This window comes from Candoia aspera, chromosome 2 (genome assembly GCF_035149785.1).
Source record: "Candoia aspera isolate rCanAsp1 chromosome 2, rCanAsp1.hap2, whole genome shotgun sequence".
Taxonomy (NCBI): Eukaryota; Metazoa; Chordata; class Lepidosauria; order Squamata; family Boidae; genus Candoia; species Candoia aspera.
In genome coordinates this window covers 63,876,219-63,902,303 of record NC_086154.1, presented here as the reverse complement: position 1 = coordinate 63,902,303, position 26,085 = coordinate 63,876,219, and the positions used below count along the sequence as shown (strand labels likewise).

The 26,085-nt window shown below is 37.9% G+C and overlaps 1 protein-coding gene across 1 annotated transcript in view; it reads left to right on the top strand.

Moving 5' to 3' along the window:
• Window positions 1–488: 488 nt before the first annotated feature.
• DAG1 (dystroglycan 1) overlaps window positions 489–26,085 on the top strand; it is a 96,203-nt gene continuing 70,606 nt past the window's right edge. Inside the window, exon 1 of the mRNA XM_063292019.1 lies at window positions 489–623. The gene's annotated coding sequence lies outside the window, so the exon portion shown is untranslated. The remainder of the gene's footprint in view (window positions 624–26,085) is intronic.

The window sequence follows — 26,085 nt, the reverse complement described above, 5'->3', positions numbered from 1 at the left end:
CGCAGCTGTTACCTATAAATCAAGGATATTTAGAGTTTCCGAAAAGATGTCAACCTCGGCCTCGCTTCTACAAAGAGGCGCTGCGGTATAGGTTATGCGCTTGGGCCGCAGGGAAGCACACTCCATCCTCCTCCTGGGCTTTGTCCCTGGGAAGAAAGGAAAAGCCCTAGGCGGGCTTCGCAGGTGGGCCGATGCATGTGCCGGATTTCTTTCACCTCCCACAAGAATGTCAGGATACACCAATCAGAAATCGACAAGCTGAAATTCTGTTCCTTTTGCCCAATAAAAAGTATGAGGAGGGGCGTGATCTGGATTATGGGGGTCGGGGGGGCCAGAATAGGCAGAGCACAGAAGGTGTAGCCCAAGGAAGGGGCACGCGAAGAAGGGGCGTGGCCTGGCTTGGGAGGAGGCGTGCCCTGCGGTTGCGTAGGGGATGTTCTTGCGCGTGAGGCGGAGTCCAACGACTTGGGTTAGGCTGGGCTGCTGCTGGCCAAACAAGCAGACGCTGCCGAGCGGCGATGTGTTGCTGCTCGAGCAGGCTTCGTGATTGGTTGTGGCGCGCTCGTGCCGGCGGTTGCTAGGCTTCTGTGCGCCCCCCCTCCCCCAGGTACGTGTCGCGCGCCGTCGCGCTTGCTCTGTCGCCTGGTCTGTCGGTCACTGTGCCGGTGGCGGGTCCCGGGAGGGAGCGGCCTCCTCGCGGGCCGCGCTTTGGAAAGGCCGGCGGGGGAAGGAGCGCGCGCGCCCCGTGGTAAGTGAGCCCAGGCGCCGGAGAAGCTTCGTGAGGGGGACGACGGCATCGGTGGAGGCTGGGGGTGCGGGGCTCCGGGAAGTCCTGAGGCCTCCCGGCGCCCCGGATTAAGTTGGAGCCCTTGGCGCTTTGGGCGTTCTTCCTCCCGCTGGCACTGGCTCTTCCTTTCTCTCACACCCGCGTCCTGGATAGGCTTCCTCTGGTGATCCTCCCCGTAGTCTTCGCCGTGGTCTGTCACCTTGGGCCTGGGCCGCTGCCCTCCCTGCCGAAGGGGCGTGTGGCGGCGAGACAGCCGGTGAGCTAGGATCCTTGAATGCAAGTGAGACAGGCTCAGCAGGTGCAGGTGGCGTTTGGGCATTGGGTGTGTGCGCTGAGGTTCCTCGAAGCAGGGTCGGTGAGACTTGGTTGTCATTGACACGGAATTGGTGGGAAATAGGAACTTATGTTAACGAGACTAGGAAACTGAGCGGTCTGTAGTTACAGCCGAGGGCAGCTGTTGTTTCTTTGCCATTTGGGGACCGTTGCAGGCCTTTCGCAGAAATTCTCTGCAGTTGTTTCTCATGGTGAGGAATAGATATTTATATATATATGGTACTGCTGAACAAGCAAGGTTCTTTAGGTCTTGGCCAAAAGTTCTGGAGGTATCCAAGTTACAGAGACTCAAAAAGAGTTTGGGAGATCTTTGAATGGTTCCATTATGTATATTAGAATATAATAGCATGAGGTTCATTTCCAATGCTCAGAATTCATATCCACTGTTGTTTAGTTTAGATCAAAATATTCAGCATTATGTCTCTGTGGTCCTTCCAATAGCCTTGTAAGATAGGAAACTAAGAAATATAATCCTTTGCTGTCAGTAAAGTATGTACTGGTTGGCTTGCAGCTGCAGCTAATTTTTACAGTTGGAAGTAAGAGGCTTTTTAAGTGCTAGGCAGGAGATAGTGTTTTCCTGTTGGCACATGTTTACATATTAAAGTTACTTTCATGCTTGTGGCCTGGAGAGCTAGGCCTGCGGGAATCATTGACACTGAACAGGTTAAATGTAAGTTTGTTAAAAAAAAATCAATGTATTCACCAGAGGTTCTATTGACTTGTAAAGTAATGCCTTGGAATCATTATCCTTGTAGGTAATGTTGTCATGATACCAGTAATTGCTGGTGTCCACCATATGGAGAATAAGCATTGCATTTCAAAAGCTTAATTCAGTTCAGGCATTGGGTTAAATTTATAAATCCTCTGTATATTTAGAAGCAACATGTAAGGGCATGTTCAAATAGTGACTTTCTTAGCTGATGTTGTAGTGGACCTTTTCCCTATATTGCACTGATTCCACAGTTATTTGTTCTGGAAGTATGAGTGTGCACAGAAGAATTTATTTACACTTATTATAGGAATTAGGCCTACTGCTTTTTCATAGTTGACCTTTTAAAGAGTCTCAAAATACTTGGTACTTAAGTATTGTGGACTTGGCTTCTGGGCAAATGACTCCCAGCATAAAGTTTATTATGTTTGAAAGGTTGCATGCAGTAATCAAAGTTATGTTTTCAGGAAGTAATACTGAAAAGCCAGTCGGAAGCGACTAAATGAATAAACAACAAAAAACTGCTATAAGACAATTCCAATGAAGGCCAAGGCAACATTCATTGGAGAAAATTTTACTGTGCAGTTTTAACTGTGCCAGTCTCTTAATAAAGCTGTCGGGAGCTTCTGTGCATGTTTGTAGCAAAAGCTTAAAAATCTAATAATCTAACAAGAAAAAGTTTTTAATTTCTAACTTGAATGCAGAATAGTGTAAGTAAAAGAAAAGAGGTAACTAAAATTTGCTTTTTTCACCTAGAAAGGCGGCGGCTTTTTTGAAAATCTGGAATGGCCTTACGGTTTGCTTTTTTATGTGTTTTGCTGGAGTTGTAAAACTAGACCTTGACCCTTTGAGAGGGTAAGCAGAATGATTTTCTTCTGTTGTGTTCTTTCTCTCCATTAATATTTCACAGAGAGAAGTTACTATGTAAACAGCTTCCACATCAATTCATAGGTCTTTTGCTGGTTTTTAGATTGAAACATTACAGTACATAAATTCTTAAGATGTTTGTGTTCTTTCTTGAAGTTATTTGATTCCTTTATAATTATGTGTTTATTTTTACCCTGCTTTTCAAACAATTACTATGTTCTGAGCTGCTTATATCAATTTAAGAGAGAGAGGCTGGTCCTGGTATTAGACTTGCAAACTAAGAAGACATTCAAAGAAAGGCCAGTGAAGAGAAAGTTTCAGGAGGCAAATCCTGAATTCGGAGTTAAAGCAAAATAGTAATCTAAAGTGGATATTTATTTTCAGTGCAGTTACTCTTTCTTTGCTGTTACTTTTGCTTAAGTACCTGAAGGACAGATGAAGCCAGAATGTGGTGGTGGTTGTTTTTCCCCAACTTTCCATTCCTAGTACCTTAAGAGGTTGTATTGTTTTCCCCTTGTGAAGGTGTTCTTGTGATGCAAGGTTATAATTTCTAGGTCTATCTTGGTTTCCTGGCTGATATATGAAATCAGAATATGCTGGCTTTCAGTTCTTTAGCCTAAGGGCACTGAATGACTCTTTATGTGATTAATACTAATTGCAAATTGCTTGGAACTTCAGGGGAGCTATTGGTTAAATGGCAAGCCAGAAGTGATAAAAGTATGCAGTACTTTGTATTGAGCTGCTTTGATAAGAGTTGTATAGTCTTGTGCTACCTTAAAGATTAGCAGGTTTGTTATATACTAACATTTTGTATTAGCATTCTGAGTAAATAAAAATGTTTTATGTTCCACTGTTGGTTCAGTATAAGGGTTTCCCAGCCTCTTGTGCTATGAATCTGAGAGTCCTGATAATTTAGGAGGAATTTCATCTATAGAAAGATACTCCACTAGTTTTAGGGACAAGGAAAGTTCTTCAGTGTGCCAAGGAATGAATATGCTGAGTACCAATGCAAGATATCTTGTGTTATGGATCCCTGTTTTTACTAAGAGATAACTATTTTAAATGTATAACTAAGCCACATTTTCTTCTCAAATGCACAGAGAATGAGAAAAAGTTCCTTCTACTAAAGATGTATAGTGGTGTGTTGGCTGTAACTTGCATACCAATTATGTTAGTTCAGTAATTCCCAAATGGTATATCAGTTGTGCTGCATATTTGCCATGCTAAATTAGTTAAATAAAGAGTACTGTGAATACTTAGTATGCATCCAAACTGTAGGCGGCTGTTGCTGCATATGCTCTTATCTCCCTCCAATCAGACTTCACTGGAGGTATGCGGTTCTGTGTAGTCTCTGCATTCATTATAATTTGAGCATGCAGTCACTTCCAATTCTTGACATGCAGCAGGATTCTTGCCTTTAAAAGAAGCTGCCCATTCAGCCAGATGGCATGCCATGAACACTGATATATGCAAAAATGAAGGAGGTGCACCCATGGGCATACTTCTATGTACTGTAACATAAATCCTTATAAGTTTAATGTTTAGAATATCCTTAGTAAGCAATTATATATTTTTTTCAGACATTTGGAAATGCACCAATTTAACTAGGTTGATAGTGGTTAATGTAATGCTTGTGTGTGTTGTGAATCAGCCTTCTAAGTTAGCTTGTAAACAATCATCATATAGAAATAATTTTAAATAATGTATTTCTTAGAACTCCAGTCTAGAGCATTGAAGAATAACAGCATACAGGTAATTTTTCTTTTTGGCTTCATAATTTGGGTAAAGATGAAAGATCCATACACATTTTGCTTCTATTTTATCTACCTTCTATTTGATTATAGCTATTCCTTGACTAAAGTGTGATGGAAACTTCAGTATAAAATAATCAAGAATGCATTTTTAGTGTAAATCTTTTGGCCTGTTTCAGTAAACGCTTCAAATGGAAGAGAAGCCTTTGTTTTTTATTATGAATTTGATAAATTGTTGAGCTCTGTTGCTTAAATATCAACACATGTGAGGTGCTTTTTTTCTCTTGAGGAGACTCTGGTATGTTTCATATATCTTTACTAGTTTTTTTTTAAACTTCCCATAATTACTTGGTTCTGTACAAGATTTAACTGGCAAATTGCTACCATAAGGCTTAATTCATAATGGAAACCCTTCCAAAATAATATGGGAAGACAATAATTGTTGACTGTAAGTAGCTTTAGAAATCATCACAATAACAGATATGGTAGTATTATTGCAGAACTGGTGTCTTAAGAATAGAGTCTTAGAGCATATAGGTTTGTTTTTCTATACTTGATACGGCAGTAATAAAATGGACTGCTTGGATGTTGGTAGATATTTGTATAGCTATCTTGGGATGTGTCATCAATATTAATCTTTACTAAAAAAAAAGCTGTAGAGTATAGGTTTTCATAGCTATTTCTTTGTGAAATTACTTTTGCATAATAATCATGAGAGACATTGAATACATCTTGACATTTCACTAGCCACGGCAAGTGAATATGTGTCAGCACGTATTCATTGTTTCACATGGCATTACCAGAAAGTCATTGCACCAAATAAATTATGTAGTCCTTAAAGACATCAGGCAGTGGCGATGAAGGATGAATAGATCAGCATTTTTGGATTTTCTGTTAATTTCTCCATCAAGCTTCTTGAGTAAATTACTACTTGTTTATGATATTTTTATTCTACTGTAATCAGATAATTTTGGTGGTTAACCTGACATAAGCAACTTAAATTCAAAGCAGTTATGGAATAAGGAGACAGAGCCTTATGTAGAGAAGAACAGTGAAAGTATAGAACTGAGGATTCTATACACCATCAGTATATATACATCACAGCAAAGTCTCGCAGAATCTGTAGTGGGAATCAAAAATATTTATTTCAGTCTAATGTATAGAACTGGTTATCACTAATAATAAACTAACATTTTTCAACTCCAGAGCAATGGCTAATACAATAAACAGCTTTAGTGATGATAACACTGAACTCCATGAAAATTTCATGTCACTTTTGAGATAATGATAGCTTCACGAGTGATCAATGTTTAGCTTTTCCTGGACAAAAAGATTGAAAAAATCGATAGGCTTTTAAGGATAGATATTCTAATTCAGTATGCAAACATGGAGAGGTCCAACATGATTAATAAGGAGGCATTTTTCATCTCAGTATGTAGACCTATAAGGCAACTAGTCAGTGTTTTGCTCATGGACTTCCTGAAAGCATTTAGCTGACTATTATAGGAATAATGTTGGACTAGATGGATTCCTGGCCAAATCCAGCATTGCTTTTCTGTTTTATTTTGTAGATTTTGTCTTTTACAGAAAATTGTATCTATAGTGTTAAAAGTGTTATTTCAAGTTTAAAACATCTTAATTGTCATCTAGCTCAATACTTGTTAGTGTAGAGTTTGTGGTGTTACAGTATCCCAGATATGTTTCATGTTGTTTAGTGGAATTAGATTAGCCAGTCCTACTAATATTTTATCTGCAATTGTTGAATCAATTATGTCTTTTGTTTTAATAATGAAGTAATAAATGCTGTTTCAGTAATTTATTCCTTACTACCATTCTTCAAATACTATGAAATATGTCTTCAAAAAGTAAATATGAAAAACCAATGTCAATTATACAGACTTCCTCCAGACTAAATATGTTTTATAGGGAAAATATAAAACTTTCTCTGTCAAAAAGTGGATTACTACTATCTTTGATAGCTTTCGCACAGGTATTATCAGTTTGACAAAGAATAACAGATTTGCTTTCTGCTAGAAGGAATAGATGGCTGGTTTTATATTTATTAGGTTAGGAATTGGAAAAGAGGAAAGTCTCTAACCACTGTGCTTCGTGGAGTGAAAAGATGTAATTAATCAGTCAGAATTCTGTGTAAGCAATTACAGAGATTACTTGTAACTTTTCATTACTGTTCAGTAATGGAATGTCATAACAAAAGTATGTGAAACCAGTAATGTTAATTATAGGTGTAGCTGATAAGATGTGCTTAACTCAGAAGTAAGGTTGACTAACTTGTAGCTTCCAATTGTTTACAATAAACCTTGTTCACAACACATTCTGGTTGTTCAAATTTTGCACATCAGATTAAAGAAATTCTGTATAAATGGCCCAAGCTGCTGTCAACAGACTCAATTTTGAAGTACAGTATGTGTGCTTCTGTTGGTATGGCTTTCAAAGCTGTTACATTTTCTTAGCATAATTTGTTAAGTTTATAGTCGGGTGAGTTGGAATAGTTGGGTGCCATGTATTAAATTCTTCATGACCTAATAAAGATCTGAAAAATATTTTTAACTGATGGGTATTGGTAATAAATGGCTGGTTAATACAATTAGGAATTTTTGCTGCTCTCCGGTTAGTGTTATGCACACACACAAACTTTAATGTGTAGTTTCTATTATGTTGTAAAATATTTAACTGATTCTTACTGCAAGCATTTGGGTATTTTAAGTTGGACTAGTGTCATAGAACAGGCATTCTCAAATTTCATCATTTTGGGTCATTTAAATCAAGAGAAACCTTGAATAAGTTCTAGGTTTTTATTAATTAGGGTGCAGTGGTAGTATTAAGTAAAAAAAAGTCAGGAAATATAATTAAGCAGCCCAAGCAGTACTCTTTGGTATTTGACCTGAGAATTGTCCTAAGTTAAAAATCCATGAAAAATTGGCTTTTTAATTCAGCAGTGGGGAAATTGAAATGAAAATAATTTTCATAGGGCTGAGAACATGGATAATAGTTGATTCTGGGGAATGGGGCAGGGGGGAAGGATTAGAAGTTCAGTCTGATTAACATCATGTATCTGAGATTTGTTTCCTGCTTGACAGCCATTGAATTCAATCCAGATTTTCCACCCTGTTAATCAGCAGAGAATGAGAAAATGAGAGGATGTGAATGTAGATTGTGGGGGTTGAAGCGAAGTGTAGTCCTTGACAATTTTGTTAGCCAAGTGCTGTCTCCTTCTTTCTGATGAAATATGATTTATGCCTTGCCTTACCTTGCTTGTGTCACCTTGGCTGAGTATCTCTAAACATTCTACTCTATAAATAGAAAACAATTAGAATTAAAGTGCTCCCTGTCCTGTTCCTGTAGTTTGGTAATTTTGGGGAAATAAATAAGTAAATAAATATCCATACTGCATGGATTCATTGTAACCTTAACTATGTTTTCACAATACACTTAACTGAGACAGTTAGAGAACTAGCAGCTGCATTAGCACAGTGTGTTAAACATGGTTAACTTTTCACTTTGGACTGTTTTTTCTCTTTTTTTAGGCATATTATGCTTTGTGAACGTAACTCATTGGTTTGTTTATGATTCAGTGGGTGTTCTTTGAGAACCCAGAAAACAGGTTGAGTAACCAAGTTAAATGTTGTGTGAACATAGGTTCTGTGTTACTTATTAGAATCAATTGTTATAATTATCTTTTGCTTCTTTAATTTTACAGTGTTGTTAGTTTGTTCAGTAAGTTTTGTTTGTATCTCCAGTCGGTGTTCTACTCCTTAATTTAGAGCGCACTGCAGACATATTCATACTAGTCCAGGCATGCTGATTTACTTACTTTTAATATTGGTTGCACCATAGTAGTATCCTAAATATAGGTTAGCATGCCAGTTTGGAACATCCTGTTAAGAAGTTGAAATATCTGGAATGCTAATAGGTTTTTGGAGAACTACAAGGCCATACCTATAGACGTCAGCTGATATCCTTCAGTATATCAATATAACAATATATTAGAATTGAAATAGGTATCTATAACGCCAGCAGTGATAAGGATCTGTCTAGCTATGCTGAGGTTTTAAGTTTGTTTTTTAAAAACATACTCCTGTTGAGTTCATAAGTAAATATGCATAAGTTACTGTTCCAGCCTGGCTGTAGGAGTGTCTCTTGGGTCACTTTCATATTTTATGAGCATATAACTTCTATTTATAATATACGGTTGAAGCTAATTACAGGGGAGTAGCAATTTTAATCTGTTGCAGTGAAAACGAAGAATCTTGTGGCTAAACATTATTAAAGTTGATATAGTATAAGCTTTTATCAGAAACATGGAATATTATCCTGAATGTTAGAAATGAAGCAATTTGCTGTACCAAGTATTCAATCCTTATGCTAAGGAAAGATGAAACTGGTAAATTGGAACAGTACTAGTTGAACATCCTTGTTCCTGGCATAAAATATTAGTCCAAACTTTTGAGGATGGACATAATCTTGTCTTTTTTTTTTTAGTAATATCATTTTTTTTATCTTAGGGTAAACCTAGTGCTCAATATTATGGCTTTATGGATATTAAAATATAGCTTAGATTCTATAGTGTCAAGCAAAGTTGTTCCTACCCAAGAGAGTTTTTACTCTGATTTCAGTATATTTTCACATTAAAAGCTTTGTTTAGAAGTTTGTGTAGGAAATAGACATCCTGAAATCGATCAGAATTAGTTTAATTAGTTTTTAGAGTTCTGCTATGGACAACTGATTTCCCTCCTCCCCATTTAACATTTCTTTTCTTAGTAATACAAGTCAGTGTTTTATATATCTAGTATTCTCTGTGGAGAGTTCAAAAGTTTCCTTTTCTTTTTTACATTTAAGCTATAATGAAGTGTATTGCTTCCTAGCAGTTATCTTGGGATTGGATGCTATTTGACACATTGCAGTGGGCTTCATAGAATCATAGGGTTGGAAGGGAACCTTGGAGATCTTCTAGTTCAACACCCCAACCCAGGGCAGGAATCCTCATATCATCCCATACAAGTGACTGTCCAATCTTTGCTTGAAAATCTCTAGTGATAGAGCACCCAGGACTCCAGGAGGTAGGCTGTTCTGCCACTCAATAGCTCTTAAGGTTAAGAAACTTCTCCTTATTTCAAGTCTGGATCTCCCTCTGTAAAGCTTCAATCCGTCAGTTCTCATCTTACCCTTGGGTGTTATGGAGAATGACTCATTCTCTCTTCCCTGTGACAGCCCTTTGAGTATTGGAAGACTGCTATCATGTCTCCCTTTAGCTTTCTCTTCTTTAGGCTAAATATATTATTTTGTCTTCATGTGATTTAGTGTCCAAGCCTCTCACTATCTTTGTCAGTCTTCTCTGCACTCTTTCCAGTTCCTCAGCATCCTTCCTGTACTGTGTCCAGAACTGGACATGCTATTTCAGGTATAGTCTGACCAATGAAGGACAGAGTGGAATTATCACTTCTATAATTTCAACACTGTATCTCTGTTGATGCAGTCCAAAATTGCACTGGCTCATGCTTAATCTGTGGTCTACCACAAATGCCCTGATCCTTTCTATAGGTACTACTGCTGAGCCGGGTATTGCTTATCATGTGCCTGTGCATCTAGTTTTTCCTACTTAAGTGCAGAACTTCACATTTCTCACCATTAAATTGCATATTATTGGATAGGGCTCAATATTCATGTCTGTCATGGTTCCTTTTGAACCGTGAACCTGTCTTCTGAGCTGTTAGTAGTCCTCCTTCCCTTATGTCATTTGCAGATTGGATGAGCATCCCTTCTATCACCTTGTCTAGTCATTTATGAAAATGTTGAAGAGGCCAGGACAGAGCTCTGAGGTACCCTAGTGCATATCTCTCTCCATGTAGACATATTAAGAACCACATGTTGGGTATGGTGGTTCAGCCAGCTATGAATCCATCTAGTAGTGGGACCATCAATCCTACATTGTTCTGTTTTATCAAGATGATGACTATGGTGAACTTTATCAAATGCTTTACTAAGTCTAAGCATATCACTTATACAGCTTTCTCTTGGTCTACTAATATAGTTGCTTTGTAAAAAAAAAAACAGTAAGATTTGTATGGCACAATCTATTTTTAACAAACTCATGTTGAAATGAAATACCATTTATTTGGTCAGTGACCAGCAAAATTTGAAAATATAGAACAAAAAAGTAAAATCAAATGGGTGAGATAAAATACTAGCATAACAAAGAATCTCTATAATAAAAATGTAACTTATGCTATTTTGTTGTTTATTCATTCAGTTGCTTCCGACTCTTCGTGACTTCATGGACCGGCCCACGCCAGAGCTTCCTGTTGGTCGTCAACAACCCCAGCTCCCCCAGGGACGAGTCCGTCACCTCTAGAATATCATCTATCCATCTTGCCCTTGGTCGGCCCCTCTTTCTTTTGCCTTTCACTCTCCCTAGCATCAGCATCTTCTCCAGGGTGTCCTGTCTTCTCATTATGTGGCCAAAGTATTTCAGTTTTGCCTTTAATATCATTCCCTCAAGTGAGCAGTCTGGCTTTATTTCCTGGAGGATGGACTGGTTTGACCTTCTTGCAGTCCAAGGCACTCTCAGAATGTTCCTCCAACACCACAGTTCCAAAGCATCGATCTTCCTTCTCTCAGCCTTCCTTATGGTCCAGCTCTCACAGCCATATGTTACTACTGGGAACACCATTGCTTTAACTATGCGGACCTTTGTTGTCAGTGTGATGTCTCTGCTCTTAATGATTTTATCGAGATCTGTCATTGCTCTTCTCCCAAGGATTAAACATCTTCTGATTTCCTGACTGCAGTCAGCATCTGCAGTAATCTTTGCACCTAGAAATACAAAGTCTTTCACAGCCTCTACATTTTCTCCCTCTATTTGCCAGTTATTGATCAAGCTGGTTGCCATAATCTTGGTTTTTTTGAGGTTTAGCTGCAAGCCAGCTTTTGCACTTTCTTCTTTCACCTTCATCATAAGGCTCCTCAGTTCCTCTTCGCTTTCAGCCATCAAAGTGGTATCATCTGCATATCTGAGATTGTTAATGTTTCTTCCAGCAATTTTGACCCCAGCCTTGGATTCCTCATACACTGTTATAATTATTAATTACCTGTGCAAGTGTAAATCTAAAATATTACAATCTATGAGGTAAAAATATGATCACCTAAAACAAGGTAGCTAACACGTAATAAACCTAAAGTGATGAATAAAACAGAATGGTTATTTCTATGACTAGCTATGCCTTATTTTCATTGCGGCAACACAGAATTTGGCTACTGCGAAAGTGATCAAGATTACAGTTGGCGGTTCTGAGATAAAATTCTTTTTTTACTACTTTTTAAAATTTAGTTTATATATGCACAATTACCAAAACAGTCTTTAATCTTAGAGAAAAAGTTTTTTTAAAAAAAACTTGAAAGTACAAACTAAAAATACAATCCAGTTCTTTAGTCAGTGTTTGAAATATCCCAGAAATGTCCACTTTAAAATTATTTTTTTGCTTTTGATAGAGATGTGTTATAGATTGGATTTCATCAAGAAAGCAACTCAGGTGCCTTTGAGGTTGCCAAAGTGTCTGGTCCATATTGATCCATTAGAACATGCTTAAGCTGAAGATACCTCCACCATGGGAATACGAATTGGGAAGACCAGATTCAATTTCAAGTTGGAAAAAAATCCTTTACAATAGTCATTACATAGTAGTTGATTTAAAGACATGATTCCAGCTTTTGCCTGAGCTTTCCAATAGTAGAATCTTCCCAAAATTTTTATTTACTTACTTATTTATATTTATTTATATTTATTATTTATTTATTCAATTTCTATAGCTGCTATGTATGTTAGATATTTATTATCAGAACTCAGTTTACATTTCAGTATGGCCCAGTACTCCTGGAAATAAAAGGTCTTTTCTGCTATATGTTGTTCCAAGCACTTGCCATGATCACAAAGGAAATAGTTAATAGCTTTCCAACTTAGCCTTGAGATCAGATTCATGTTCCTTTAGTACCCTGGGATGATGTATCTTTGCTGCAAGCATGTTATGTTTGAACAAGAAATATTATTCTTTCATGTAATTTAATAGGGTTTTTTAATAGATACTGTATGTTAAGCTAGTAAAATACTTTGATCTTTTTTCATCAACAAAAAGATGCAGTACTGAAAAGAAGAAGTAAATGGAGGAATCATTGTCTCAGATGATGATGCTCAACTTCATACAATTATTATTTGGGTCAGGCAGTTCTAGCTTAGTTTCCTTTTCAGCCTATTTTTATGTGCAGAAGTATTGAAATGTGTTCTCCCCACTTGCATTCTGAAGTAAAACAGTCCTCAGAAAGGCTGAATTTGTGCTTGCGGATTGAAATACATAAGAGAGTGATTGGACTAGTTGTTGCAAGCTAGTAACTGGGTATCAAAACTGGGTATTCTCTTCTGTTGGTAACTGGGTATAGGTGGCACAAATCATGTAGCTGATAGCTGATTGTGCCAGATGTAAATGGCAGAGCTGAATACTGTTATTTAAACCACAGATACGTCTGGTTTTAAAGAGTGGTACAACGATCTGGTTTGTGCAAAAAAATTAAAAACTTAAGTACAGAGTTCAGTCAAACACTGTATACTAGCTTTTTTTTTTTAGATTTTTCTTTCTAGCACAGCTTTATCAGACCCAATATATGCTCTATAGTCAATAGTGCTTTTTACTCCAGATAAATGAATAAAGATTAAAATGTGGGGTGAAATATATTTTATTTATTTAATATCCCACCTTTATTATTTTTATAAGTAACTCAAAGTGGCGAACATACCAAATACTCCTTCCTCCTCCTATTTTCCCCACAACAACAACCCTATGAGGTGAGTTGGGCTGAGAGAGGGTGAATGGCCCAAGGTCACCCACCTGGCTTTCATGCCTAAGGAGGGACTAGAACTCTGTCTTCTGCTTTCTAGCCCGTTGCCTTAACCACTAGATTAAACTGTCTCTCTTGATTTTAAAGAATTAATTAACATTCCCAACGATTTTAAAACTTTGTCCTCAGCACAAAAGGTGATAATATAGAACTGTGCATTTCTGACAGTTAAAAGCCCACTTTTATATATGATTACATTTTTGATGGATATGCTTATTAGAGGTTGAATGTAGATTTGATTTTAATCTAATAATATTTCTATAGGCCATTAAGGTATCTAACACACACTGTTGCATAAAACAACATTCTTGCCACCATCCTTTTTATCCAGATACTTCATTTACCATCTCTGTTGCTGAATTACCTAGATTCTAGATGATTCCTTTCAGTAGCAAAACCTACATTTTTTCATTTCTAACTCATACAAAACTTTAAATCCAAGATACATGACTGTATCACTAAGAAAACAGCCCACTAAAAATAAATATTGAAGTCTGTTGTTTACAAAGCATATGACTCTACTAATTTGTGTCTTGAGTTGATAAATAGATAGCTTGTGAGTCTCAGTGTGGAAAAGCAGTGGTTTCACTGGTTTGTTGTTTATTCGTTTAGTCGCTTCCGACTCTTCGTGACTTCATGGACCAGCCCACACCAGAGCTTCCTGTCGGTCGTCAACACCCCCAGCACCCCCAGGGACGAGTCCGTCACCTCTAGAATATCATCCATCCATCTTGCCCTTGGTCGGCCCCTCTTCCTTTTGCCTTCCATTCTCCCTAGCATCAGCATCTTCTGCAGGGTGTCCTGTCTTCTCATTATGTGGCCAAAGTATTTCAGTTTTGCCTTTAATATCATTCCCTCAAGTGAGCAGTCTGGCTTTATTTCCTGGAGGATGGACTGGTTTGATCTTCTTGCAGTCCAAGGCACTCTCAGAATTTTCCTCCAACACCACAGTTCAAAAGCATCGATCTTCCTTCGCTCATGTGAAATGAGTGCCTTACTGGCATGTGAAATGAGTGCCACTGTTCGATAGTTTGAACATTCTTTAGTGTTCCCCTTTTTTGGTATGGGGATATAAGTTGATTTTTTCCAGTCTGATGGCCATTCTTGTGTTTTCCAAATTTGCTGGCATATAGCATGCATTACCTTGACAGCATCATCTTGCAAGATTTTGAACAGTTCAGCTGGGATGCCGTCGTCTCCTGCTGCCTTGTTATTAGCAACGCTCCTATGCAAATGAGTATGACTACAGGAGGTGTGGTTTACAGTTATTACAGATAAATGTGATACAGCCATTTACAGAAAAAGGAACAATTACTTTTTCACACTGATACATTACATCTTAGATGGCTTATCGAATAAAATGAAACAAGTACCAACTTTCAGTGTTTTTTGTTCAAACTCCCTTATATTATCAGTAGGATCTACATATTGCTCTGATAATCCAGTGAATAGTTAGAAAGTTGAAAAGATATGCAAAAAAATTGTTGTAAACCACCCAGAGTCCCTCTGGTAGGAGGAGATTGGCGGCAACAAATTTGATAAATATTCTGAAAGAGAACGAATACTTTTGCACAAACGTGTAGGTAAGGGTTACATTTATACAAAGGTCTTTTTCCTAGCAAGTTCAGAATAACATTCTGGATTATTTCACTTTATCCTCATAATTCATAATCCACTGATAATAGAATTAAGATGTAAGGAATCACCTGCACTTGGAGATGAGGTTTTTCTGGGGGAAAAAAAAATTGGGAAATTCTCCTATGCAAATGAGTATGACTACAAGTAGCACATTCATCTCAGTATCCATAGTTTGCACAAGTATTTGGACTACATTATTTGATGTAAACAAAAATTAAATCTGGCATACATTATGAAGCATGAATAGTAATGTCAAAGAAACTAAACACTTTGATATGAGGAGAAAAAATATTTATTGAAATGTTGGTCGAAATAATGTTGAGCAATGGCCTATAAAATACAGGTAGTCCTCGTTTGACAACCACAACTGGGACCAGCAACTCCATTGCTAAGCGATGTGGTCGTAAAGTGAGACATCACGTGACCACAACTGGCAATTTTACTGCTGGCTTCTCCATTGGCTCTGTCAAACCCAGCTGTGAAGTTGCAAAAGGTGATCACGTGACTGCGGGACGGTGTGATGGTTGTAAACATGAGCCAATTGCAAAGTGCCCAAATCTTCATCATGTGACTGTGGGGACACTGTGACTGTTGTAAGTATAAGGACTGGTCGTAAAGTTACTTTTTCAGCACTGTCACAACTTCGAACAGTTGCTAAACAGGGCAGTTGTTAAGCATACCAGTAATATGCAGTCATACTGTAGTTTTAGCTTCTCACTATTGTAGAACAATTCTCTGAAAAGGAAACTGAATGTAACTTTGAGACTGCCAAATCTGCCTAGACTACAAAATTCTCCATGGAAAATTTTGCCACCTGAAAATTTTTCAGCCCAATCGTGTGCTCCTCTCAAACTAAGGAATGCATTTATTAAAGGCTTGTAGCACCCACTCCTTTCACATTCAAGGATTATGACCTTTCTTCAGAATTGGACTAAAATGAATAATGTTGTTTTAAGTAGATTTTAGCTGGTTTTCCCCCCTTCTCATTCTGTCTGCTGGTTGCCTTGAATGCTATATTGGTATAAGGACAGGCTATAAACCAAGAACAAAATAGCCTAAGAGGCTGTACCTCATTCTCAGTGTTGTTTGTAGCTTGAATTTACATCTGAACCTAGATGTTCCAAGTGCAAAACAAAAACAACACTTAACTGTATCCAAGACCGTACTTCAACTGTGAAGAAATCTAAAAGATAAAGCAATAAATGTCCACCCACAGTTGAGAAGCCAGTTTTAGGTTTTGTTTAAAATTTCATTAAAGTTATTTCTTCTAATCATGTAACATCCATATTCCACATGGAATGCAAAAACAATTCTTTGTCAAGGCCTTTAAGCACTTCAAAAATCCAAAAAGTATTTATTTGATCTACCAGTGAAACTGTTCAAAATCTTGCGAGATGATGCTGTCAAGGTAATGCTATATGCCAGCAAATTTGGAAAACACAAGAATGGCCATCAGATTGGGAAAAAATCAACTTATATCCCCATACCAAAAAGGGAAACACTAAAGAATGTTCAAACTATCGAACAGTGGCACTCATTTCACATGCCAGTAAGGTAATGCTCAAGATCCTGCAAGGTAGACTTCAGCAATTCATGGAGCGAGAATTGACAGATGTACATGCTGGGTTTAGAAAAGGCAGAGGAACTAGGGACCAAATTGCCAATATCCGCTGGATAATGGAAAAAGCCAGGGAGTTTCAGAAAAACATCTATTTCTGTTTTATTGACTATTCTAAAGCCTTTGACTGTGTGGACCATAACAAATGGTGGCAAGTTCTTAGTGGTATGGGGATACCAAGTCATCTTGTATGCCTCCTGAGGAATCTGTATAACGACCAAGTAGCAACAGTAAGAACAGACCACGGAACAACGGACTGGTTTAAGATTGGGAAAGGAGTACAGCGGGGTTGTATACTCTCACCCTACCTATTCAACTTGCATGCAGAACACATCATGCGACATGCTGGGCTTGAGTGAAAGACTTTGTATTTCTAGGTGCAAAGATTACTGCAGATGCTGACTGCAGTCAGGAAATCAGAAGACGTTTAATCCTTGGGAGAACAGCAATGACAAACCTTGATGGATGATATTCTAGAGGTGATGGACTGGGGGAGCTGGGGGTGTTGACGACTGACAGGAAGCTCTGGGGTGGGCTGGTACATGAAGTCACAAAGAGTCGGAAGCGACTAAACAAATAACAACGTAAATGACTGGAACATTGTAAACTCGCTGTTATACTTACAGTAACCTTTAGGTAGGGCATCTGGTTTACAGTCAGTAACTGTTTGGGATATTCTAGAGGTGACGGACCCATCCCTGGGGGAGCTGGGGTTGTTGACAACCGACAGGAAGCTCTGGTGTGGGCTGGTCCATGAAGTCACGAAGAGTCGGAAGCGATTGAATGAATAAACAACACACCTCCTGTAATTGGTGATCAGCCTTTTACAACTTCAGGTGGGAATTTTGGGCCATTCCTTCAACTAGCAACATCAAACACAAATTGTTAATTTATAAGGTCCTGTCACGTTTTTGTGGGTGTTTAGTCCTGGACTTTAACTTGGCCATTTGAAAACACTGAATTTGTTCTTCATCTTGTAGATTTGTTTATATGTGGAATTGTCTTTCTGCATGACCCACTTATACTTCAGCTGTTGGCTAGATGGCCTAATATTTTCCTGCAGAATTCTATGATTACAAAGCAAAATTCATGCTTCCTTCAATGAAGGTAGGTTGTTTAGGTCTTGAGGCAGCAAAACATCTCCAAACCATGACACTGCTATCTTTATGCTTGATGGGTGGCATGAGGCTTTCTTCATGAAATTCAGTGTTTAGTTTTTGCCACATGATAGCCATGTAGTTTGAAAAAATAAACTTCTGCCGAGAGAACATTCTTCCAGAAATCTGCAGGATGATCCAGTTGCTTTTTGGCAAACCTGAGATGAGCATCAAAGCTCTTCTTAGTCAACAGTGGGTTCCACCTTAATCTTTCTTTGGAAAATAGATAATCTGGAGTAATCATAGTAATCATGATAGGTGTTAGGTGGTCATGTAACTTTTAATGTAATGGTTTTTAGGTCTCATCAGCCTTCTAAATTCTTGGACTGGTTCTTAGAGTCTGAGCCCAGCATCTTGAGGCATATGAATGCATATTAGCAACTTTTCAATGTTTCATATCTAGTTAGATCATATGGAAGGGCCCCAGTGGTCGTTAGGGGTCATTAGAAAGTCTTTATTTGGAGAAATAAATCCTAACTGAGGTGATGAAAAGTGATGATGAGGCTAAGGATCAAAGTTTATACAATCAGGCTTCTGTCTTACAGCTTTGAAGCAATGTAAAATACATTTGCAAAGTACATTCATAGTCAAACAATTGTTCCATTTACAAGCCCCCTCCCCCCATCACCCACTCACTGAAAAGGAATCAGCTTTATTACCATGACTTTGGAAAGTTACTGTGCTTGTTAGATTGAAACTTTTTGGAGACCCGCTGTGAGATTCTAGACAATTTTGCAAAGATTATTCTTGTCAGGCACTTCTGTTGCTCAGAGAATCACTGAATCCACTGGCTGTTTGATTCAAATTTTTGAATAATTCTAATTGTGGAGGAAAAGAACTTGAAAAAAGTTGTTAGTCCTATTGTCTTGTGAAAGGCTGGTATGCTTTCCTTGCGGAGGGCTTGCCCAGTATTTCCTGGCACTTTAATATCTTCTTGATACTATAGTGTTCACTTTGCAAATTGTAATCTCTAAACTTTAAATTTTGAATGCATTTTATTTTAAAACAGGGTTCATAGCCTGGCCCTGTATCTGACAGATGAAAAGGGATTAAGAAACCAATTTTTCTCCAGAATTTGCATGTTATGCATATTCAACCCTTTGGCAACCTATGGCCATTTCCTTGTGTTCCAAGAGAAAGTTTTACTTATGTTTACTTCCATATAAACATCATATGATTAATCAAGCTTCTGACTCTAAGGGATTTTTGCCAATTTTTTTATTGGACAAGAATTTTAGTTAGAAACTAGTGTTTCATTGCTGAAAGTACATTTAAACAGCATCTTACACTTGTAAATAGTCTAGGATTTTCTCTGATGAACATGCAGTGAAGCCTTTTAGGGCAATTATATCTTACAAAGGTTTGAAAAGGTAGAGTTGTAAACATTTGATGGGCCAATGATTCTACTTAGCTATTGTTATTATATTATTGTTATTGTTTGTAATGGTGCTGTTAGAGTTGATGAAGTTTTACAGAATATGGATTTATTCTCTAAGGAGTTTACAATTTTAAAATGTTTATATACATATAATTGCATAAGATTTTTAATAGTGCAGTCAATTGAAAAGCCAGAGCAGTGTAAACATCAAATATACTAATATTTTAATTCTGGGATTTGGGTTCCTGTAATCCACATTGAGCCAACAGTACACCTCCCCCCCCCCACAAAAAAAAGCAAATGCAGTCCTAGGATCTATCACTGAAGTATAATGTCAAAATCAAAAGAAGTCATTGTTCCTATTTATTCTGTGTTGGTTAGACTGCACCCAGAATATTGGGTCCAGTTCTGGGCACCATATTTTAGGAAGATTGATTTTGTGCCATCAAGTCGTTTTCAACTCCTAGCAACCACATAGATAGATTTTCTCCATATTCTAGGAAGGACATTATAAATTGCAGTGTAGCTAAAGAAGAGCAACCAGTATGAAAAAGGGACTGGAAAAAAATATTTGGAAGTATTGCCTACGTTTAACTTAGAGAAGAGAAAGCAGTATAAACACATAATAACTCTCTTCAAGCATCTGAAGGGATGTTAGGATTGTTCAGAGTTGTTCCAGAAGACAGGACAAGAAATAATGGGTTTAAATGATGAAGTAGATTTTAGTTGGGTAGCAGGAATTTTTTTCTAAATGTAAGAACTGTTCAGTAACAGAACTCTACTTCACTGGAAATGTTTAAACAGAGATTGGGTGGCAGTTCGTTGGGATGTTGTAGTAGTGGATTTCTGCACTGGGCAGGGATTTATCCTGGATGATCTCCAGAGTGCCTTCCAGTCATTTCATTTTGTGATCTACATAGTATTCCAGTTTTCTTGATTCCTCCCAATCCATGTGGTTGTAGTCACTGGACTGTCATATTTTGCTTGACCGAATTAATTTTTTGAGGAGAAGGAACTTGCATATTTCTTGGGCATTGACTCAAAAATGTATGTTTGTTTAACATGGAGGTTTCCTTAGAAAACTCATTGTGTTTTGCCAGATCTAGGAAAGCAGAGCAACTGAATACTGTAGCCATTTTCTTTTATACAGAGCAATAATTTTGATTATTTCTTATTGAGTTCCTGATTTGTCAAAAAGCCTCCATAGTTGTTAAGATACTACAAGCTTTTATTTTTATTTACTACTGATTGAACCTTTTGATCTACCAATACCCCTTCAGCTTATCAGAACCTAAGAAGATGATAAAAACTCTTCAGTTTCTGTGGCATCATTTGTCTTACTGGTGACCTCTAATTATGATTGCACAGCACACTGGAAGTTATGCTGCTAAAACATTCTTAATACTTTCTATTACTTAATTAACCTATTTCAGCTATTTTGCATTTCATGTTGTCTATCTTGATCCACAATTCCAGAAATGCCAACTAGTTTGGCTTAATGAGGATTCTTTCTAGTAAAGTATGTCCAGGTTTTTCCCATAAAAATTTATCCTGCAGGTCTGTAAAAAGTTCTGGGCAAAACAAGAGAACTTCTGGGGAAACAGCACCTGTTTATTCCTTCATGTTTCCAACTGCTCAGCCAAAAATTCTAGAATCCCTAATTCAAAGTGTACACCTCATTAATTTCTTATTTAAAATGTTCCTGAGTAATATTCTGATAGACTCTATTCCACAGACTAGGGCAAATAAACCAGTATGGGAAATACCAATTTCTAATGGAGATCTACTCTGAATAAACTGTAACCCTTTGCACATATCATTTGTCAGTCTTATTTTCTGGCTTTTTGTGGTAATCATCCAGCTATCGGTGAAATATAGTACCACCATTTTTACAGCACTGTATTCATTTTAGGGACAGGTGATTGGTTCATCAAACTGAACCAGACTTTAGATTAGTGAATGTTAACATACGGCAGGCTTTACTTACAATTGTGAATCATGCTATGGATTTTAATCCTTTTCCCTTTCTAATTTTTTATTCTCCCTTGGTAAATATTTTGAGTTGTATACTGAAATTATACAAGTTGTATTGAGTTGTATACTGAAAGAGGAATAAGAAATAAGATTTCTGGTGCATCTTTATGTTAACATTCATAGATTGGTGTCAGGTACTCGACACATGTAATACCACTGCTACGTGAGATGCATTGGTTGCCAGTGTGCTTCAGGGTGCAATTCAAGGTGCCGTTTGTCACCTTTAAAGTCCTTCATGGCTTGGGGCTGGGTTACCTAAGGGACCGTCTTCTCCCAGTTGTTTCTGCCCATCCAATTCAATCTAGTAGGTTGGGTATGCTGCGGATCCCGTCAGCCAGGGAGTGTCGGTTGGCAGGAACTAGAAGGTGTGCCTTCTCTTCCATAGCGCCTGCCCTCTGGAACATCCTGCCTCCAGAAATTAGGATGTCCCGGACCCTGTTGGCCTTTCGTAAGGCCGTGAAGACCTGGCTTTGTGCCTGGGCCTGGGGCCTTGAGCGTGTGGATGGTCCCATCTCTTGGCTGTATTAACATCCATACATTGCCCGCTTGGCAGCCATGTATATTTATTTTGTATTTATTTTATATTTTAACTGTTTTAATTGTAATTGTTTTAATTGTTTTATAGTTTTATTGTTGTAAGCCGCCCAGAGTCACTTACTGAGATGGGCAGATATAGAAATCAATCAATCAATCAAATAAATAAAGTTAGAATCTACCCTAGATGTAGTATTTCCAAGCTGGATCATTGAAACTTTGTCTAACTACATTTGGTATTTTTGTCAGTAATTACATCTCACATTTGTTCTAGAAAAGCAGTTTCCTGCAAATTTATATAAGAGTAAGCAGAACTGAATCCAGGAACATGTGGGGATGCAGAGGATCATATTATGAAATTCTCTGAATGCTTTTTCAGGTTTTGGAGGGGTAGGATGCAGTATTTAAAGTGGTGACTAGATATTAGAGTTTCCTGCTTAAATGTTTTCTCTATTTTGGAACTTTAAATTACAGGTTTCAGATAGGAGCTCTGTCAAAGAAAGGAATAGAAATATTAGGCAGAGTGTATTGGATTATTTAACCTTCTATAATCAACAGGATTTACTAGTCGGTGTACAAGCTGAGCTGTAGTTAGGAATACCATTCCTCTCTCCTTTGTTTTTGTCTGGAATTACTGCTAACTGTGATGAGCAAAGATAAGGTAACTAGGCTTGCCTAAAATACTTTTCAGGAGTTTCCTAGTTTTCTGCATCTCCACACCTTTAGAATGTATACTCATAATCCAACCAATAATAAATTGTTAAACCTGCTTGACCTCATTCTAGCAGGAAGAAATGACATAATAGGAAAGGAGCAGTCACCATGGTGAACACATTTGTGGAACATCCCCAAAAATACCAGATCAGGAGAGATGATCCACTTGTTGTGTGCTCTTATGGACTAAACCAAATGTTCGGCAGCAGACTTGGGCTTGGGAAGAAAGATAGCTGCCAAACAGTTGAAAAATAACAATTTGGAGGAAGCAATACTGTGCAGTAGGGAAGCAATAACAACTTCCACTATCCTTTCCTCCCCAGAAAATGAGAAAGTAGTGAATATATTCCTTTGGTTTCCTAAAATTATTTAACATACAAAAGAGGAGCCATTCTTCCCTTTCTTTAGTTTCCTGTCTGCAGGAGATTACATGATCAGGTAAAATAACTTGGACTGGAGAATCCTTAATCCTAATAGTGATGTTGGAAAAGATTGTGAAAATTTGTATTTCTGCAAATGTGCAGAAGAGTGTCTTATCAAAATTATGTATAAAAAGCAAATTGAAAATCCTGAGGAAGCCTAAGAGTTCGAGTAGCGACTTTCAGTTTACATTGTTAGAGTACATTGTTTGATTCATAGGTTGAGCCTTAAGTTGACTCACTTTTTGAAAGAAGCTAATGGTCTTACAAAGTTGCTTTTATAGAGGAGGAGATTCAGAAAGTTGTTGTATAAGGCTGATAATAAATATCTCCGATTTATTTTTAAATGAGCACTTAAAGCATTTAATAAATATATTGGCTTAATAACGTTTTTTTCTTGAAAGGTGTAGGCATGCACAGTTAATCTCAAGAATATTTCCTGTGCTTTAAATCTGCAGTTTTGTGTGGTAAGTCCTTTAAATGTGAGGTTTATGTGAGACATAAGCAACTTTATCAGGGTTATTGCTATCTAACTATGGGTGTGTGTTTTCTGAACCGCTGCTCAAAAATCTACAAACGAATTATAATCTTAGTTAAGGGCAACATGGAAGAGATAAAGTTCAGGTTAATAGAAAGAAAGTTTCATAATTCTAAAATTGGCCCCTAGAATGCCCTATTTCTTAAATATATCAGTTTAGCTGACTTTAATGCCAGGTACTTGGGGAAATGGTTCTTGAAAGAACCTGGTCCCTTACCATTTAGGGGTTCAAAGGTTAAGGCTACCATTTTGAAACTGGGCCCATTTGGTCTACTTAGCACTTACCAGTATCTAAGCAACCATATAGTTTATCAGTTACAACTTTCTGACCATTCTGAAAGGCACTGTATTGTGATATAACATCCTTTCTTGCTTGTCAGATAAGTATGTCTCTACTAGGCCTCTTAATGGCCAGATTCATAACCAACAGGGCCTTTAAAGAAGCCACTTCAAAATTAGCGGGTATGCACATGAAGCATCTCTTTTCAAGTTGTTAAAGCAGCTGCATATTTTTATAGATTTGTGTGGCTACTTCAAAAGTTGCTTCTGGCTGTCTATTGTTTTGCTGAGAAAAAAAGTGAAATGCTGTACATATACATGTATGCAGAAACAGTTTGGAGCAGCTTCTGAAATAGCCATGTGATCTTGAAAAATGACATGTTTGCATTAACAATTAAAAGAAAATGCTTTGTACATGATTTTGCATGTTTCCATGCATCTCTTCTGAAGGATTTATCCAGCCATAATAATGATATAGGTGATTCCTCAGGTAGGTTAAAAATAGCAGCTGATATTGAGTCCAACAATTTTTATATAAATTTAATTCCATTATTTTCATCATAATCCTGCGCATTTTAGATAGTGGTATGCTGCTAAATGTTTAAGAACTGGCTTGGCTCCATTACCACTGCCGCACCACTAGCTGTGGAATGGCTGATTGGAGTACTAGGCTTTGAGGCTTGCCCCTGCTATCAACCAGCTTGCAAAATTCCAGAAAATTTAACAATTGGCTCTCGGAGGCTGGCTCTAGTACATCACTGATTATAGAGCAGAAAAATTGTTCAGTGGTATTATTCATTTCTTTGATGTTGGGTGACGAGCAGTAGAACAAAAGTTCATCAACACATCGATGTTACTCACTCCCAAATTATGGTGACCTCACTTAGTGGTGTTTAGTATACATTAGCAAAGGAAACAGATCAGGACTTTGTATGCCACCATAAGTCAGTCTTCCTCACTTTGTGCTCTAGTATTAGGACTTCAGGCCTTCCTAAAACACTGACTAGGAATTCTGAGAATTGCTCTCTCAGTATATCTGGAGGACATCTGTTTGGGGAAGGCTTCCAGAAGCCAGTAGTAGCAGTGCTAGAAAATAGTATCAGCTGCAGCTTCCAGATGCTCTTCAAGGGCAGCCCCATGTCGAACACATCGCAATAATCTACTCAGGAAGTGACTAAGCCATGAGTGACCATGAGCAAAGCCTCTAGGAAAGGTTGCAACTGGTGCACAAGATGAAAATGTGCAAAAGCCCTCCTGGCCACAGCTGCCACCTGCTCCTTGAACAGGAGCTGTGAGCCCAGATGGACCCCAAGTTGTGTCCTGTTTGTGGTAGGGCAATCCCATCCAGAACAAGTGGGGGTTAGATCTTCCCTCCCCCAACACCAACTAGAACCAATCTGAGTAGAAGGAAAATTGGCATAACACTGTGCCCCCTGTTTACCCAAAGTCAGCCCAGAAGGATGATATGATGGATGGTATTGAAAGCTGCTGAGAAGTCATGGAGACCAAGGATGAACCAGGGAGACCTATGTTCATTCCCCATTGAATTATAGAGCTTGCTAGATAATTTTGTGCCAGTCACTTTCTCAACTCAACCTACCATATTGAATTGCTGTGGAAATAAAATGAAAGAATGTTCCCATACATGCCATCTTGAGCTCTCGAAAGAAAAGTCGGGGTATAATTGCAGCAATAAATAAAATAATAAATATCTAGGAGAGCTAATGGGCTGTGTTCCTGACATCCAGTTTTCAGCGTGGCTCAGGTTATATTTTTCAAAGTACTCTGTTTTTGTTGGAAGCCCAGTTGAAATGAGCCCAGGTAATCAGTATTCTTCTTAATGGCTCTGGAATTAATGAAACCATCACCATTGTGGGCTCCTTGGCCTGAAATTTATTTATCAAATTTGTCACTGCCCATCTCCTCTCACCAGAGAGACTCTGGGCAGTTTACAACAAGATAATCAATAAAACAATATATATACAATAAAATTACAGTATACAAAAGTGCACCATATAAAAACAATTACAAATAACAGATAAATATAAATAAAGACCATATGGCTGTGATCTAATTTGGTCCTTGCATGGGAAGGGCACTTTAGGGCACTAGCCAACCCCAGGAATAACTATTCCCCTCCCCACTCCAGGCCAGGCGGAAGGCCAGGAGCGATGGGGATAACCTCACCTCCGGGGGCAAGATGTTCCAGAGGGCAGGAGCTACTGCAGAGAAGGCCAGCCTGCTTAAATGATTTAGTTGAAAAATTATAATTATAAATTATAATTTCCAAATCGTCACAAGTCAAGAGAACATTTTTTTTTATTTATGGGAATGTATATCTCAGTCTCTGTATCTCTATATCTATCCCCTTAACTAAAAAATGTCTTATCTTAGTTATGGCATCATCTTGATTTTAATCCATTTA